Source organism: Prionailurus bengalensis, chromosome X (assembly GCF_016509475.1).
Source record: "Prionailurus bengalensis isolate Pbe53 chromosome X, Fcat_Pben_1.1_paternal_pri, whole genome shotgun sequence".
In the NCBI taxonomy this organism is placed as follows: domain Eukaryota; kingdom Metazoa; phylum Chordata; class Mammalia; order Carnivora; family Felidae; genus Prionailurus; species Prionailurus bengalensis.
This window is the reverse complement of record NC_057361.1, coordinates 90787777-90802955: the sequence shown is the minus strand read 5'-3', so window position 1 is coordinate 90802955 and position 15179 is coordinate 90787777. Positions and strand designations below refer to the sequence as shown.

General features: G+C 42.4%; 1 protein-coding gene across 5 annotated transcripts in view; it reads right to left on the bottom strand.

Annotated features, from left to right (window-relative positions):
* TMEM164 (transmembrane protein 164) overlaps window positions 1-15179 on the bottom strand; it is a 173250-nt gene that overhangs the window by 81088 nt on the left and 76983 nt on the right. Inside the window, exon 1 of one of the 5 annotated variants that reach the window (XM_043570781.1) lies at window positions 1522-1874. The exons of the other annotated variants lie outside the window; for them this stretch is intronic. The gene's annotated coding sequence lies outside the window, so the exon portion shown is untranslated. Of the gene's footprint in view, window positions 1-1521; window positions 1875-15179 lie in introns of those variants that run through there. 5 annotated transcript variants of the gene reach the window in all.

Genomic DNA, 15179 nt, shown 5'->3' with positions numbered 1-15179 from the left:
CATAATGCCAACATATTAACAGAGGAATCCTCAGGTACTCTCATATATACCTACAGATCTTGCCCCAACCTCATCTGTTATGCTGTACTGCTTTTTTCTTTTTTTCCTGGAATTGCTTTTGCCCGATATATAGCACAGAAGACACCCAACTTAGCTTCCATAAGGACTGGGTGGGCTGACAAAGTAAAAAGAGGCCCAAAATGATCGGTCCCTGTTCTTCTGATGAATAATGCTTTCCATGCTTTCCCAGATGCAAAAAATTATCTGTGTCTTCAGCATTACTTTTATGAGGAAGTGTTATACATCCAAACACATGTTTAAAGGACAGGCTGCCCCAGAGGAAGATAAAAATAAATAAATAAATAAATAAATAAATAAATAAATAAATAAATAAATAAATAAAATAAAATAAAATAAAATAAAAGCAGCCTCTGTTCCAGAAATTTTCAGAGAGATTTCGAGGAGAGGATTTGGTTGGGGAGATGAAAATAATCAGAAAATACACGCTAGGACTGTAGCAGCCAAAGCTCCCAAGAAAGAACAAAACTGAGTATATACACATGGGGAGGAAGGCAGTTTCTGGTGTGTTCGCAAGGGGAGGAAGTCTCTGAACAACCCAAAGGCGTTTTCCCCCTTATAAGCATTAAGAAAGAATATGTATGGGGGTGCCTGGGTGGCTCAGTAGGTTAAGCATTCGACTTCGGCTCAGCTCATGATCTCACCGTTCGTGGGTTCGAGGCCAGAACCTGGAGCCTGGAGCCTGCTTTGGATTCTGTGTCTCTCTGTCTCTCTGCCCCTCCCCAAGTTGTGCTCTGTCTCTCTCAAAAATAAATAAACATTAAAAAAATTTTTTAAAAGAAAGAACACATATGGATCCAAGGCAGCAAGCTGACAGTTATGGCCCCTTGGAAAGGAGACAACGGAGCAATAGCATTCTGTAGAAGACCAGAAACTGGTCCCCTTGAATTGCTACTTGCTTACTATGGATTTGCTAGATTCCTGGTGTTCCTCCTTTTGAATCTGCAGCATTCATATGTAGGGCTTTCTCTCCCTTGCCAAGAACAGTCTTAATAAAGCTGTTCAGGTCAGAGACAGTCTCCCAAACACCCTTTCCAGTAATGAGTTCAAAGCTAAGCCAAAATGCAGCTACCTCGGAGGGGAAGGTGCCCAAAGGCTGCTCTGTTTGGGGTCCCAGAGCAGCTGATCCATTGAGCGCTGCAAAAAGGGGGTGCTGAGACAGTACAGCCACTCTGAGACATTAAGACGCAAGAGGTTCAGCCTGAGCCCACCTCAACTCAGGACGGTCCTAGCAATCGGGAGTCTCCCTGCTCAAAGTCCTACTGTTTAAAAATCTGCAAGTACAATACTGCAGGATCTAGAAAAAGAGAAGGTCACAGGGCTACTGAATACATGTAAGGTCATGTGGCCCAAAGGCCAATAGGGCACCAGTCCCACAATGCCAAGATCACATGTCAGGCTGTCCTCATTCCCCTCACCGAGACCCATGCATCCCTCACCTACCTTGGCTTGCGCCGGCCTACAGTCCTCCCTCCAGCCAGCAACGCGCCCCCTGCTCGCGGCAGCACGGATGAAATTTCATCTCATCTCCTTCAAAATCCTCTCCAGGCTGAGTCAGCAGATACTCATGACCAAATAATCCCACTTGCATCACACATCCACTCCTCTCCATGTGGACATGACAATGAGCAGATTTAAGGGTTTCCGCGGTGCTGGGGGCAGGAGAAGGGCCATCGTATACTTCCTGAGGCAGAAGACGCGAGCCAGCTCTCTGCTGTGCACTTTTCTTACAGGGCACGGTGGGGGAAGAGGTCCCCCCCATTCAGTCGGAGTCACTCTCTGAGGTGCCCCCAGCCCTGGCGGCACACACTTGGATAACCAGGCGCGTTAAGCCGTGAGCGCTCATAAGGCCGCTCTACTGTCTCATCACAACCCAAAAGCCAAGGAAATCTTAACAGCCACTCCCTTTTCTTTCATGTGGTCCTTCAAAATACCCCACTTCAGACAGAGGAGAGTTCCAAAAGGCTGGATTCCTTGAGAGGCTCCCAGTCCCTTGGGAAACCAAGAATTTCGCCCTCTTCAAAAAAAAAAAAAAAAATACAGCAGCCAGGTTGCCAACAAGTAAGCTTAAAACTTAACAGGCTGACTGCACTCGAGAATGCTCTGTGGTGTTGGGATCCATGGAGACTGGGAAGGGGGAGTGAGTACATGCCACCACGTGGTGACAACACTCTCCTTCAGCCAGGATAACAGACCTGACAGAAACCAGGAAACTCCAAACCACCGCAGGACGGTCTGGGGTGGGGTGGGGGGATGTAACATACACGGCCCTTGATTTGCTAACTTGGCTCCAAGAACAGCATTAAACACACCAGAGACCTACTCCCCTGAGCAGATTCAAAACCCCGGTTGGACCTGGGGCTCTTTCAAGATCTTGGTCAAGCTGAGGGAGGCCAAGGCTAGCATGGGAAAGCAAGAGTCACCTCTCCACACCTCTTTCACACTGGTGAAAAAAGCACCTTGGGGACTGAGATCAGCATTGTTTCCCAACCAAACGGTCCAGGCCTCCAGCTGACAGGCCAAAAAGCTACGGATCTTCCAGCCCCAGCCCCGGCAAGAGACCACGTCATCTACAGGAAGCATCGCCGGTCTTACCAAGAAGGAAGGACTGGCTGGCTTTTAAGTTGCCTCGGGAGTAGAAAATGCCTAGTCTGAGCCTTATGCCAAAAAGTGTGACTATGAACTCTGTGTCTCTCTATCCCTAAAGACCATGAGATGATGTCACCAGCATGAATTGCAGTTTCCCAGAACCCTGCCCCACTCACTAAGGTATTCCTAAACAATGTCACCGTCCTACTGGATACATTTAATTTCTTCCTCTCTCCCTCCTCTCTTTCTGTGTACTAGATTTTTTAAATATTTATTTATTTATTTATTTTTGAGAAAGAGAGAGAGAGGCAGGGAGAGAAGGAAAAGAAAGAGACAAAGAATCCAAAGTAGGCTCTAGGCTGAGCTGTCAGCACAGAGCCCGACGCAGGGTTTGAACCCACAAACAGTGAGATCATGACCTGAGCTGAAGTCTGACACTCAGCCGACTTAGCCACCCAGGCGCCCCTGCGTACTAGATTTCATTGCTCTAAACTCAAGGTCAGCCAAAGTAGGGTCATCCTGTTATGTGTGGGTTTTTGGGGGGATGTGGTAAAATATACGTATCATAAAATTTACCTTTTAACCGGTTTTTTTAAGTTTATTTATTTTGAGAGACAAAGTGTGAGTCAGGGAGGGGCAGAGAGGGAGAGAGAGAGAGAGAGAGAGAGAGAGAGAGAGAGAGAGAATCCCAAGCAAGCTCTGCACTGTCAGTGCAGAACCCGACATGGGGCTTGAACCCATGAACCCTGAAATCATAGTGAGCCGAAATCAAGAGTTGGACACTCAACCAACAGAGCCAGCCAGGTGCCCCACCATCTTAACCATTTTTAACTATACAGTTCAGTGACATTACATACATTCACATCGTTATACAACCATCACCTCCATCCAGCTCCAGAATGTTTTCATCTGGTTGCCCTATTTTTTGTAAATAAAGTTTTATTGGAACACAGCCAAACCCACTCACTTAGGTAATTATGTATGTTGCTTTCATGCTACTAAAAGTTATGTAGCTAAAATACAGGTCATATGGACCACAACATTCAAAATATTTATCTGGCTCTTTACAGAAAAAGATTGCCAACCTCTGCTATGAACCAAGATATACACTGAATTTCTAGTTTAAAACAGCACTTTGCTAACAGCCAGTAACATAGTTTCTCCCAGCTTTCCACTAAAATTCCTAAGACAGAAAAAAGAGAAAAGATCCTCAAATCACTGAAAAATTAGACTGATGGTCATCATCCCATTCATTACGAGAATCTAGAAGAAATCTCCACTAATGATAAGGCAAGTGCCAAGATGAGGAAAAAAAAAATCTGAGGCCAATGCATGCAGCAGAAACCTGAACCAGATCAGAAGCACACAGAGTCCTGCCACTGTGGGCTTCATGGCTTAGAAATCGAAGAGTTCATCGTAACCAGCAAACTGGACAGGCACACCTCCACTAGATGACTACTGCTTTCCAAGGAAGTCGACAACTCTCCAAACTGGTCTACATGCATCTGGAGGCTGACTCCCACTCTCTGAAATGAAAAGGCCTCAAGTGATGGCTTTGGGGCTTGCACACCATGTCATGGGAGTTAAAAGTCTGCCCAAGTAATACGTGTGGGAGGCGGCAGTTTTTCACATACTGTTACCAAAGAATGCAGCGGTAGCGGTAAGTGATTCCACACAGGTCCAGTAGAACCCACTAGATGAAGCTGCTACCCACTGGCAAACAGGCTAGAAGCTACGGACATCCACCTGCCACTGAGAGAGAAGCTGAGAAGGGGTTCTATCCAATATCAAAAAGAACATGAAAACAGTCCAAGGCAATCAACGGATGCTATCTTGAGCAAAATAATAAATAAATCCTCCTTTGTTTTTTTAATGTTTATTTATTTTGAAAGAGAGAGAGAGAGAGAGAGAGAGCGCGTGCCAGGGAGAGGCAGAGAGAGGGAGACAGACAATCTCAAGCAGGCTCCATGCTGTCAGCGTGGAGCCTGACATGGGCCTCGAATTCACAAACTGTGAGATCATGACCTGAAACCAAGAGTCAGACACTTCCCCGACTGAGCCACCCAGGCGCCCCTATAAATCCTTTGAATATGCATAAACATACCCAAGAAACAGCACTGTTTCTCTGAAAGCCTCTGGCAGCAGAAGTGCATATCATTCTGAAGTCTTGGAGGAAGGACAAAAGTCTGAATTTAGTGTCTGAGCCAGAAGAAGTATTTGACAAAACCGCATCCTCGATAGAATATGAGAAAACATGGACTCTCCAAAACAGGTATGGAATGCCATCAGAATAACACATACTGAGAAGGAGGGGCGCCTGGCTGGCTCAGTCGGGGGAGCATGGAACTCTTGATCTTGGGGTCATGAGTTCGAGCCCCACATTGGGAGTTGAGATTACATTAAAAAAAAAAAAAAACAATGAGAAGGAAAGACAACAAACTGGGGAGAAAAGAGAGCTTAGTAAAGCAAGGAAGAGTTAGAAAGAAATTAAGATTGTAGCAGCAGAATTAAATACCACACTAGAGATGGCAAAGAGCAAAATCAATCAAATTCATAGTATGGAAGCCAATTCTGAATCTCTCCCATGCATGCACAGTAAAAGGAAAGGTGACCTTACAAATCCAACAAAGGTTGTTATTAAGAAATCTATTCATTTAACATACCAAATGGGGAGGTAAAGGAGAAAACCCAAATGAACCTCTCAATAGATTCTTAAAAATCATTGGCTAAATTAACTACATTCAACAACCATTCCTGATTTAAAAAAAAAAAATTGGTAATTTAAGAATTAAGAGAATTCCTTAACGTTATAAAGGAAATCTAATCTAAACCAACAACCACCATTCAAGGCAACAGTGAAACACTAGAAACATTTTCATGAAAATCAGAAGCGGGGCAAGAATTCCTGCCAGTACCACTATTATTTAACACTGTTCTAGAAGTTATAGGCAATACAATGAGGCGTCAAAGGGGGGACGGGTGTATTTGCTCTTTAAAAGGAGATAAGGGGGGCAGCTGGGTGGCTCACTTGGTGGAGCATCTGACTCTTGATCTCAGCTCAGTTCATGATCTCACAGCTTGTGAGATCAAGCCCCGTGTTGGGCTCTGCGCTAACAGCATGGAGCCTGCTTGAGATTCTCTCTCTCTCTCTTTCTCTCTCTCTCTCTCTCTCTCTCTCTGAAAATAAACAAATAAACTTAAGAAAACAGAGAAGTAAGATTACCATCTGGGCATTGATGCCATTAATTTCCAAAATAACCCAAGTGAAGCAATAAGAATCTATTAAAATAGTAAGCACAGTGGCCAAATATAAAATAAACATGTATAATCAAAATCTTTCCTATGTACCAGTAAGAACTACTTTGAAAATGTAAGAAATAAATTACATCATAAACTACAAACTGTTCAGGAATGACTCTGGTGAGAAATAGGTAGGACAGGCATGCACATACCCTTAAAGAACATAAAAGAAAGCTTGGCTATATGAACTAATGTACCACGTGTTTTCCTATATGGACAGACTCTGTATTATAATGGTGTTAATGAAATTTTAGGCTTCAAGTCATTCCAATCAAAATGAATACAATTTGAAGGAGAATCTGACAAAAAAACATCCTGAGTTCATTTGGAAGGAAAAAAAAATGGGTCAGACCAGCTAAGAAAAAAAGCGTGGGTAAAGTAATAGGCTATGAACAACGGCAAAGAGAAATCTGGCCTGCTAGCTGTTGCAAATACAAGAGTATTAAAATGGTGAAGGACCCCGGATGCCTGGGTGGCTCAGTCGGTTTAGCGGCTGACTTGCGCTCAGGTCATGATTTCACAGTTCATGAGTTCAAGCCCCGCATTGGGCTCTGTGCTGACAGCTCGGAGCCTGGAGCCTGCTTCAGATTCTGTGACACCCCCCCTCTGTGCCCCTCCCCTGATCTCATTCTGTCTCTCGCTCTCAAAAATAAGTAAACATAAAAAAATCAAAAAATAATACAACGGTGAAGGACCCAAAAAAGACATCAATGGAATAGCAAAACAAGCCCCCAAAATAAATCCTAGCATGCATAAGAATTTAAGTGCACAACAGCAATAATCATAGGGAAACAGTTATTCAACAAACAGAGCTCCAAAAAATGACAATTTGAGGAAAAATATAAATTATATCCCTACCACATACTATTCACAAAATGAATTTTCAATGAACTGACAGCTAGATATTTTTTAAAACAATTAAAAATCCAGATTGCCTATCTGATCTTTGGAGGGGGTGCAGATTTTCAGGCATAAAAACACCTGAAGAAATCACCATTGTCTGAAGGCAGTTTGGAAACCGATCAATGTGTCCAATACAAACATCAACTGTACATCAAAAGCATCATCAACAAGTTAGAAGACAATCTGGGAAGAACATTTCCTACGAAGGTGATAAAGGATTAATTCTATATACAGATGATGCATGCAGATCAATGAGAAGAGAAACACCCCCATGTAATAACTGGGCAGAGAACACAGAGTGGCAATTCACAGATTAAAATATATAATGAGTAATAGGCATGATATGAATAGGTTTGGAATTTTCTATAATGAAATTTGAAGGGACAAAATGGAGGAAAAGGGAAGGGAGAAAGCAAATGAGAAGCCACTAGGGAAATGAGGGGGAGAACTGGGTAGGTTTGCAAAAGGGGGTCTTATGTATGAAGAACCTGTGATCCATCCATAGATGAATGGATAGAGAAGATGTGCTATAGATACACAACAGAATATTACTCAGCCATCAAAAACAACGAAATGTTGCCACTTGTGACAACCCAGATGGACCTAGAGGGTATTATTATGCTAAGTGAAATAAGTCAGAAAAAGACAATTACCGTATGATTGCGCTTACATATGAAATCTAAAAATTAACGTAAAGAAACCCGAAAAAAATCAGAAACTGACTCATATACACGAAGCACATACTGGTGGTTGCCAGAATGGAGGAAGGTAGGGGGGTCGGCAAGACAGGTAAAGGGGATTAAGAGGTACAAACCTGCAGTTATAAAATAAATATAAGATACGGGGATGAAAAGTACAGCAGAGGTAATATAGTCAATAATATTGTAATGACTTTGTATGGTGACAGATGGTAACTCACTTACCCTGATGAGCATTTTATCACATATATAATTGTTGTATCACTATGCTATATACCCAAAATTAATATATGTCAATGATACTTCAATTAATTAATCAATTTTGAGAGAGATTGATGAATTAATTAATTAAGAACCTGTGAGGCAGGCTGGTTCATATTATGGGACTGGGGATGTACGATCAAGGTAATTGAGACAGGTAACTTTTTTGAAGTCAGTAGCAGGATCGTAAGCGGAGAAAGATCTCTAAGAATATCGTTGTTTTTCTCAAACCCGAGTGAGAGGAAGAATTCCAGGGCTTGGATACTGAAGGTACTGGGATATTGCTCTTCAGGAAAGAACCACTCAAAACAGCCAAACGAGTAAAAAGAGAATGGCTCAGATTCAAGGAGACACAGAACAGTGCTGCAAGCATACACACAACACAACAAGTGATCCTGGTTGCTGCTATATGAGCATTCATGGAGACGAGGAGCCAAGAATAGAAGGGAGAAGAAGGCTTCAGAAGCCACATGCTGCCAGGCTGGAATTCTAGGAGTAATAGATACTGGAGAGCAAAAGATTACCACGCCAGAGGTTGCAGTGGTAGTGGGCCAGATAGAAACCCCTTCCAGCCCCAGCTCCAGACTCCGCATACGTGCTTTCTGCTGAGAAAGCCTCCTTAGCTGGAGACTTAGCAAGTCACATGTCCACAGAGGGGCACATAAATGAAGCGCTCTGGGACCCAGCCAGAACACTGGGGAACCGCCATTCCCTCTTGTCAAGTGCACCATGGGTACCCTGTGGAGGATCCTGCCCCTTCTCCACCCCAAAGAGAATTGCCAGCCCCTGCCCAGCATGGGGTGTGCGGACCGCTGGGCACACCATACCCTTTTCCTGCAGTGTCCGGGCACGCCTCCAAGAACACGCCAGCCTTGGCTTAGCTGGGAAGCAGACAAACTCATGCTTGGCTGGCACAGCCAAGGGCCAATAGAAAAAAAACAAGAGTTGGGTATATAGTGCTACTCACTGAAACCTACAAAACACGCTGGCATAAAGACCACAGTGGTACCCGTCTGTGTACACTGACATTTGAGGAATTTTAACTAGGATGCTTTCATGGCTTTAACTCCTTAAATAATAATAGGATAGCAGAAAATATTCACTTAAGCAACATAAGGTAGTGATTAAAAGCACTGGTGCTGGAGTCAGGGACACATTGGATCAAATCCCACCTGTACCGCTTACAAGCCACTTAAGTCACTTCAACTTCCAGAGCCTCTGTTTTCTTGATGTAACTGGGGATACTATTTGTGCCACCCACACAGGTCCGCTGGGAGAATTAAATGAGATAATCCACGTTAAGTGTTTCCCACCATGCCTAGGCACACGATAAGCCTGATTACGAACATTAGCAGGAAAGGAAGAATGGGAATCCTGGTTTTCCACTCTGTAATGTCAGCCATGCTATCTAAGATCTTTTGGTCCCAAATGGTTGACTTTTGTGTGAATAACATAGTCCCTATCTCACAGCATTATGTGAAGGATTAGATGAGACTGTTTAAGACAAAGTACTTTGAAAACAGTCATGACCTATACTCATGTAAGGTGGAGTTATTAAGAACTATTTCCCAGGGGGGGCACCTGGGTGGCTCAGTCGGTTAAACATCCGACTTCAGCTCAGGTTATGATTTCGCAGTTTTTGAGTTCGAGCCCCACGTAGGGCTCTGTGCTGACAGCTAGGACCATGGAGCCTGCTTCGGATTCTGTGTCTCCTCCTCTCTCTGCCCCTCCCATGTTCATGCTCTGTCTCTCTCTGTCTCTCAATAATAAATAAATGTTAAAAAAAAAATTTTTAAAAGAACTATTTCCCAGGGGCGCCTGGGTGGCTCAGTCAGTTAAGCGTCTGACTTTGGCTCAGGCCATGATCTCACGGTTACTGGGCTCAAGCCCCACACTGGGCTCTGTGCTGACAGCTCAGAGCCTGGAGCCTATTTTGCATTCTGTGTGTCTCTCTCTCTTTCTCTCTGCCCCTCCCCAACTTGTGCTCTCTCTCAAAAATAAATAAATAGGGGCACCTGGGTGGCTCAGTCGGTTAAGTGTCCGACTTCGGCTCAGGTTATGATCTCACGGTCCGTGCGTTTGAGCTCCGTGTCAGGCTCTGTGCTGACAGCTCAGAGCCTGGAGCCTGTTTTCGATTCTGTATCTCCTTCTCCCTCTCTGCCTCTTCCCCACTCATGCTCTGTCTCTCTCTCTCAAAGATAAACAAACATTAAAAACAATTTTTTTAGGGGCGCCTGGGTGGCGCAGTCGGTTAAGTGTCCGACTTCAGCCAGGTCACGATCTCGCGGTCCGTGAGTTCGAGCCCCGCGTCAGGCTCTGGGCTGATGGCTCAGGGCCTGGAGCCTGTTTCCGATTCTGTGTCTCCCTCTCTCTCTGCCCCTCCCCCGTTCATGCTCTGTCTCTCTCTGTCCCAAAAATAAATAAAAAAACGTTGAAAAAATTTAAAAAAAAAAACAAACAATTTTTTTAATAAATAAATAAACTTTTTTTTCAAAAAGAGCTATTAGGGCACCTGGACGGCTCACTCGGTGAAGTGTCCGACTTTCCCTCAAGTCATGATCTCACAATTTGTGGGTTCAAGCCCCTCATCGGGTGGGCTCTGTGCTCACAGCTTGGGTCCTGAAGCCTGCTATGGATTCTGTGTCTCCCTCTCTCTCTCTGCCCCTCACCCACTTGTTCTCTGTCTCTCTCTCGAAATTAAACAAACATTAAAACACAATTTTAAAAAGAACTATTTTTAACTTCACACTGCATGTAATATTTCCACACAATGGAATAATATGCACCAAAGAAAAAGTATGTGCATGATAAAAACTTGGATGGATCTGCAAGGAATTGTAAGTAAAAAACAAAAACAAAAAAAACCCCACAAAAAACAGCCAATCCCGAAGATAATATAGCATTCTTAAAATAACAAACGTTTGGACATGGAGAACAGATTTGTTGCCAGGGGTCAGGGACAGGGTACAGGTGGGAGAGTACTGACTGTGGCTACAAAAGGTCAACAGGAGAGGCGCCTGAGTGGCTCAGTCGGCTAAGTGTCCAAACTCAACTCAGGTCATGATCTCGTAGTCCGTGAGTTCAAGCCCCATGTCAGGCTCTGTGCTGACAGCACAGTCTAGAGCCTGCTTTGGATTCTGTGTCTCCCTCTCTCCCTCTCTGCCCCTCCCCTGCTCACACTCTGTTCTCTCTCTCTCTCTCTCAAAAATAAGTAAGTTAACATTAAAAAAATTAGCTTAAAAAAAGGGCAACAGGAAAGATCCTCATAGTGATGAAACTGCTCTGTACCTCAACTGTACCAATGTCAATACCGTGGGTGTCATACTGCATTACAGTTTTGCAAGAGGTTACCACTGGAGAAAACTAGGTGAAGGGTACACAGGATCTCACCATTTTTCTTACAACTGCACCTATATTATGATATGATATTCATTATATAATTATCTCAAAGTATAAAACTTTAATTTTAAAACATATGGATGATGAGTTTAACAAAATGGGGGAAATGTGATATTAAGTAAACAAAGCAGAATAGAAAACAATATTTAAAGAAGGTAGAAACTCGGGGCACCTGGGTGTCTCAGTCGGTTGAGCGACTGACTTTGGCTCAGGTCACGATCTCACATCTCATGGGTTCGAGCCCCATGTCAGGCTCTGTGCTGACAGCTCGGAGCCTGGAGCCTGCTTCGGATTCTGTGTCTCCCTCTCTCTCTGCCCTTAACCCACTCACATTCTGTCTCTGTCTCTCTCAAAAATAAATAAACATTAAAAAAATAATAAAAATAAAGAAGGTAGAAACTAAAGGAATAAATACATATCTTTTTACCGTGAGTGTGTGTGTGTGTGTGTGTGTGTGTGTGTGTAAACTGTATCTAAAACCAGATTCTATAACTCAACCACAAAATAAAGTACTTATTAACCTAACTAAACTATAATAATGAAAACAAAAACAGACAAGACTAAACCCAAAAAAGAAGACAGGACTACAGATGAGGAGATAGTTTTTTAAATTATCAAAAATAAGAGGATACTACATGCTCCACTAAATTCATGGCAACAAATCCGAAAACTCAGAAGAAATGAGCAACTTTCCAGTAAAATACAAATGACCAAAACTGACCCAAAAGATCTGAGTAGGTGAATTACCATAGAAGACACTGGAAAGGTGGTTAAGGGTGTACCAACAGAAAAAGGCAATAGGACCAGATGGGCTTCACAGCTGAGTTTTACCTGACCTTAAAAAAAAAAAAAAACTTCTAAACCAACAACAAAATAAAGAAAAAAAGGAAAGAAAAAGCATGTTAAAAAATAAAAAAAAAAGGGGCGCCTGGGTGGCGCAGTCAGTTAAGCGTCTGACTTCAGCCAGGTCACGATCTCGCGGTCCGTGAGTTCGAGCCCCGCGTCGGGCTCTGGGCTGATGGCTCAGAGCCTGGAGCCTGTTTCCGATTCTGTGTCTCCCTCTCTCTCTGCCCCTCCCCCGTTCATGCTCTGTCTCTCTCTGTCCCAAAAATAAATAAACGTTGAAAAAAAAATTTTTTTTTTAAATAAAATAAAATAAAAATAAAAAAAAATTAAGAACACATAATTTCTAAGGGTAATTAAATTGTTCCAGGCCAGACAAAGAGAAGAAGTATGCTGCAATTCAATTTTAATCCTTACCCCTGATGAAAAAAATCCCCCAAAATGACTCCCATCTCACTTATGAATACTGAGACAAGGGTTCTAAATATACGATTGATAGGAGTGCCTGGGTAACTCAGTTGGTTAAGCATCAGACTTCAGCTCAGGTCGTGATCTCACACTCCATGAGTTTTGGCCCCGCGTGGGGCTCTGTGCAGCTCAAAGCCTGGAGCCTGCTTTGGACTCTGTGTCTCCCTCTCTCTCTGTCCCTCCCTCGCTCATGCTTTCTGCCTCAAAAATAAATAATAAAATAAAAATAATAAATAAAGGATTGACAAATGGAATCCAGCAATGTATCAAAATAATATAACACAAGCAGCAGGACTTACTTCAGCATGTAAGAGTAGTTCAAAACCAGTAAATTTATGAACATAGGTCACTGTATCAAAAAGTTAAATAGAAAACAAAATACTCAACAGACATAGAAAAGCATTTGAGGGGCACCTGGGTGGCTCAGTTGGTTGAGCATCTGACTTCAGCTCAGGTCATGATCTTGCGCGATTCGTGAGTTGCACTGTCAGCACAGAGCCCACTTTGGATCCTCCGTATCCCTCTCTTTCTCACTGCCCCTTCCCCACTTGCACACATGCATGCACAGGCACGTGCACTCTCTCTCTCTCAAAAATAAATAAACATTTTAAAAAATTATAAGAGGGGCGCCTGTGTGGCTCAATCAGTTAAGCACCAGACTTCAGCTCAGGTCACGATCTCACAGTTCGTGTGTTCGAGCCCCGCATCCAGCTCTGTGCTGACAGCAGGGAGCCTGGAGCCTGCTTCGGATTCTGTGTCTCCCTCTCTCTGCCCCTCCCCAGCTCGTGCTCTCTCTCTGTCTCTCTCTCTCAAAAATAAATATTAAAAAATTATAAAAATTAATTTTAAAAATTATAAGAAAAAAGCATTTGATAAAACGCAGGAACTGTTTTCTTGGAAAATCTCTAAGTTAATGCAGCATTTACATGCAATAGACTATTTAACATACACCAACAGCAAACAGGGAGAAACACAGAGAACAACTCCATTTAAGATCAGTTTTACAGGGATGCCCGGGTGGCTCAGTCGGTTAAGCGTCTGACTTTGGCTCAGGTCATGATCCCGTGGTTCGTTCGAGCCCTACATAGGGCTCTGTGCTGACAGCTCAGAGCCTGGAGCCTGCCTCAGACTCTGTGTCTCCCTCTCTCTCTCAAGAGTAAACATTAAAAAAATTTTTTAAAAAAAGGTCAGTTTTATACACAGCAGCCCACCAGCACCATTTTTACTTAACTCTGAGTTTCAAGCAAAAGCAATAACCGAAGAAAATAGCTGGTATAACCACTGGAGAGACAGCATAAAATGAAAATTAACTTTACCAAAACTAACAAGAGGATCTGGTAGGATGGCTGGACCTGAGAACTACTGCTAAAATCAACAACCTTCTTCTAGCAAGAAGCAGTTAGGAATGGAAACGAGAACATTCTTCAACTCATCAGGGACAGAAAAGCTATTAATTCTTTAGGAATAAATGTATGAAGAAAGGCACAAAATGAGATCTGAACAGATGGAAAGAAATACCATTTCTTCGATGAAAAGACCTACATAATTTTCAAACATCAGTTCTCACAAAACTGAAATATGCATTTAATGCAATTCTAATTAGAATCTAAATAGGGCTGATGGAGAGGGTTGAATAAAAGTGACCTTAAAATTTACATATAAGAAAAAAATGCCAATGAATAGCCAAGAAAAATATTTTTATGCTAACCAATCAACAAAATCATTTAAGTAATCAAATCAACATGTTTGAGTAGACAGATATATGAAACAGAATAAAGGATCCAATGAATGAATCCTTATATATGAGAAGTTTAGTAGGTAACAAAAATGGTAGTTCAGTTCACAGAGAAAAATAGGAATTATGTAATATATCATGCTAGTACAACTAACTAGCCATCTTTACGAAAATCATCTTAACCAAGACTGGGAACCCAGAAGCTATAATAATATTTGAATGTGAAAAAATGTAAAAAATCACACAGAAAAACATACTATCAGCCAAGTCAGTACATACAGATCAGGGAAAGATATCTATAATGATGCCGATAGGCAAAGGGCCAATATCTAAAATATACAAAGAAGTCTTACAAATGAAGAAAAATCTAAACAACCCATAAGAAATGGGCAGATGGTATGAACAGACAATTCAAAGAGCTAATTTAATTGGATAAAAAAATGTGAGATAATACTGAAATTCATTAGTAGCCAAGGAAATACATCCATTAAGTTGTCAAAATTATAAGTCATAACACCTTATGCTGGAATGGATATGAAGAAAGTAATCATCTCACGTATTACATATAAAAGGGAAAAGTGAATTATAACAGCCGGTTTTTGTATATCAAAATGGAAAAATCTATTAACATAAATATATATTTATATGTAAACATTCGTGTTTGTGTGTGTGTATAAATTAAAAGCACCAGTATATAAGGGCATATGTACAATGATGTTGATTTCAGCATTGATTATAGTGGCAGCGTTCTGGAAAGAACACATGTAAACATTCATTAATAGAAGAATGGCTACGGTAGGGCGCCTGGGTGGCTTGGTCGGTTAAGCGTCCGACTTCGGCTCAGGTCATGATCTCACGGTCCGTGAGTTCGAGCCCCGTGTCGGGCTCTGTGCTGACAGCTCGGA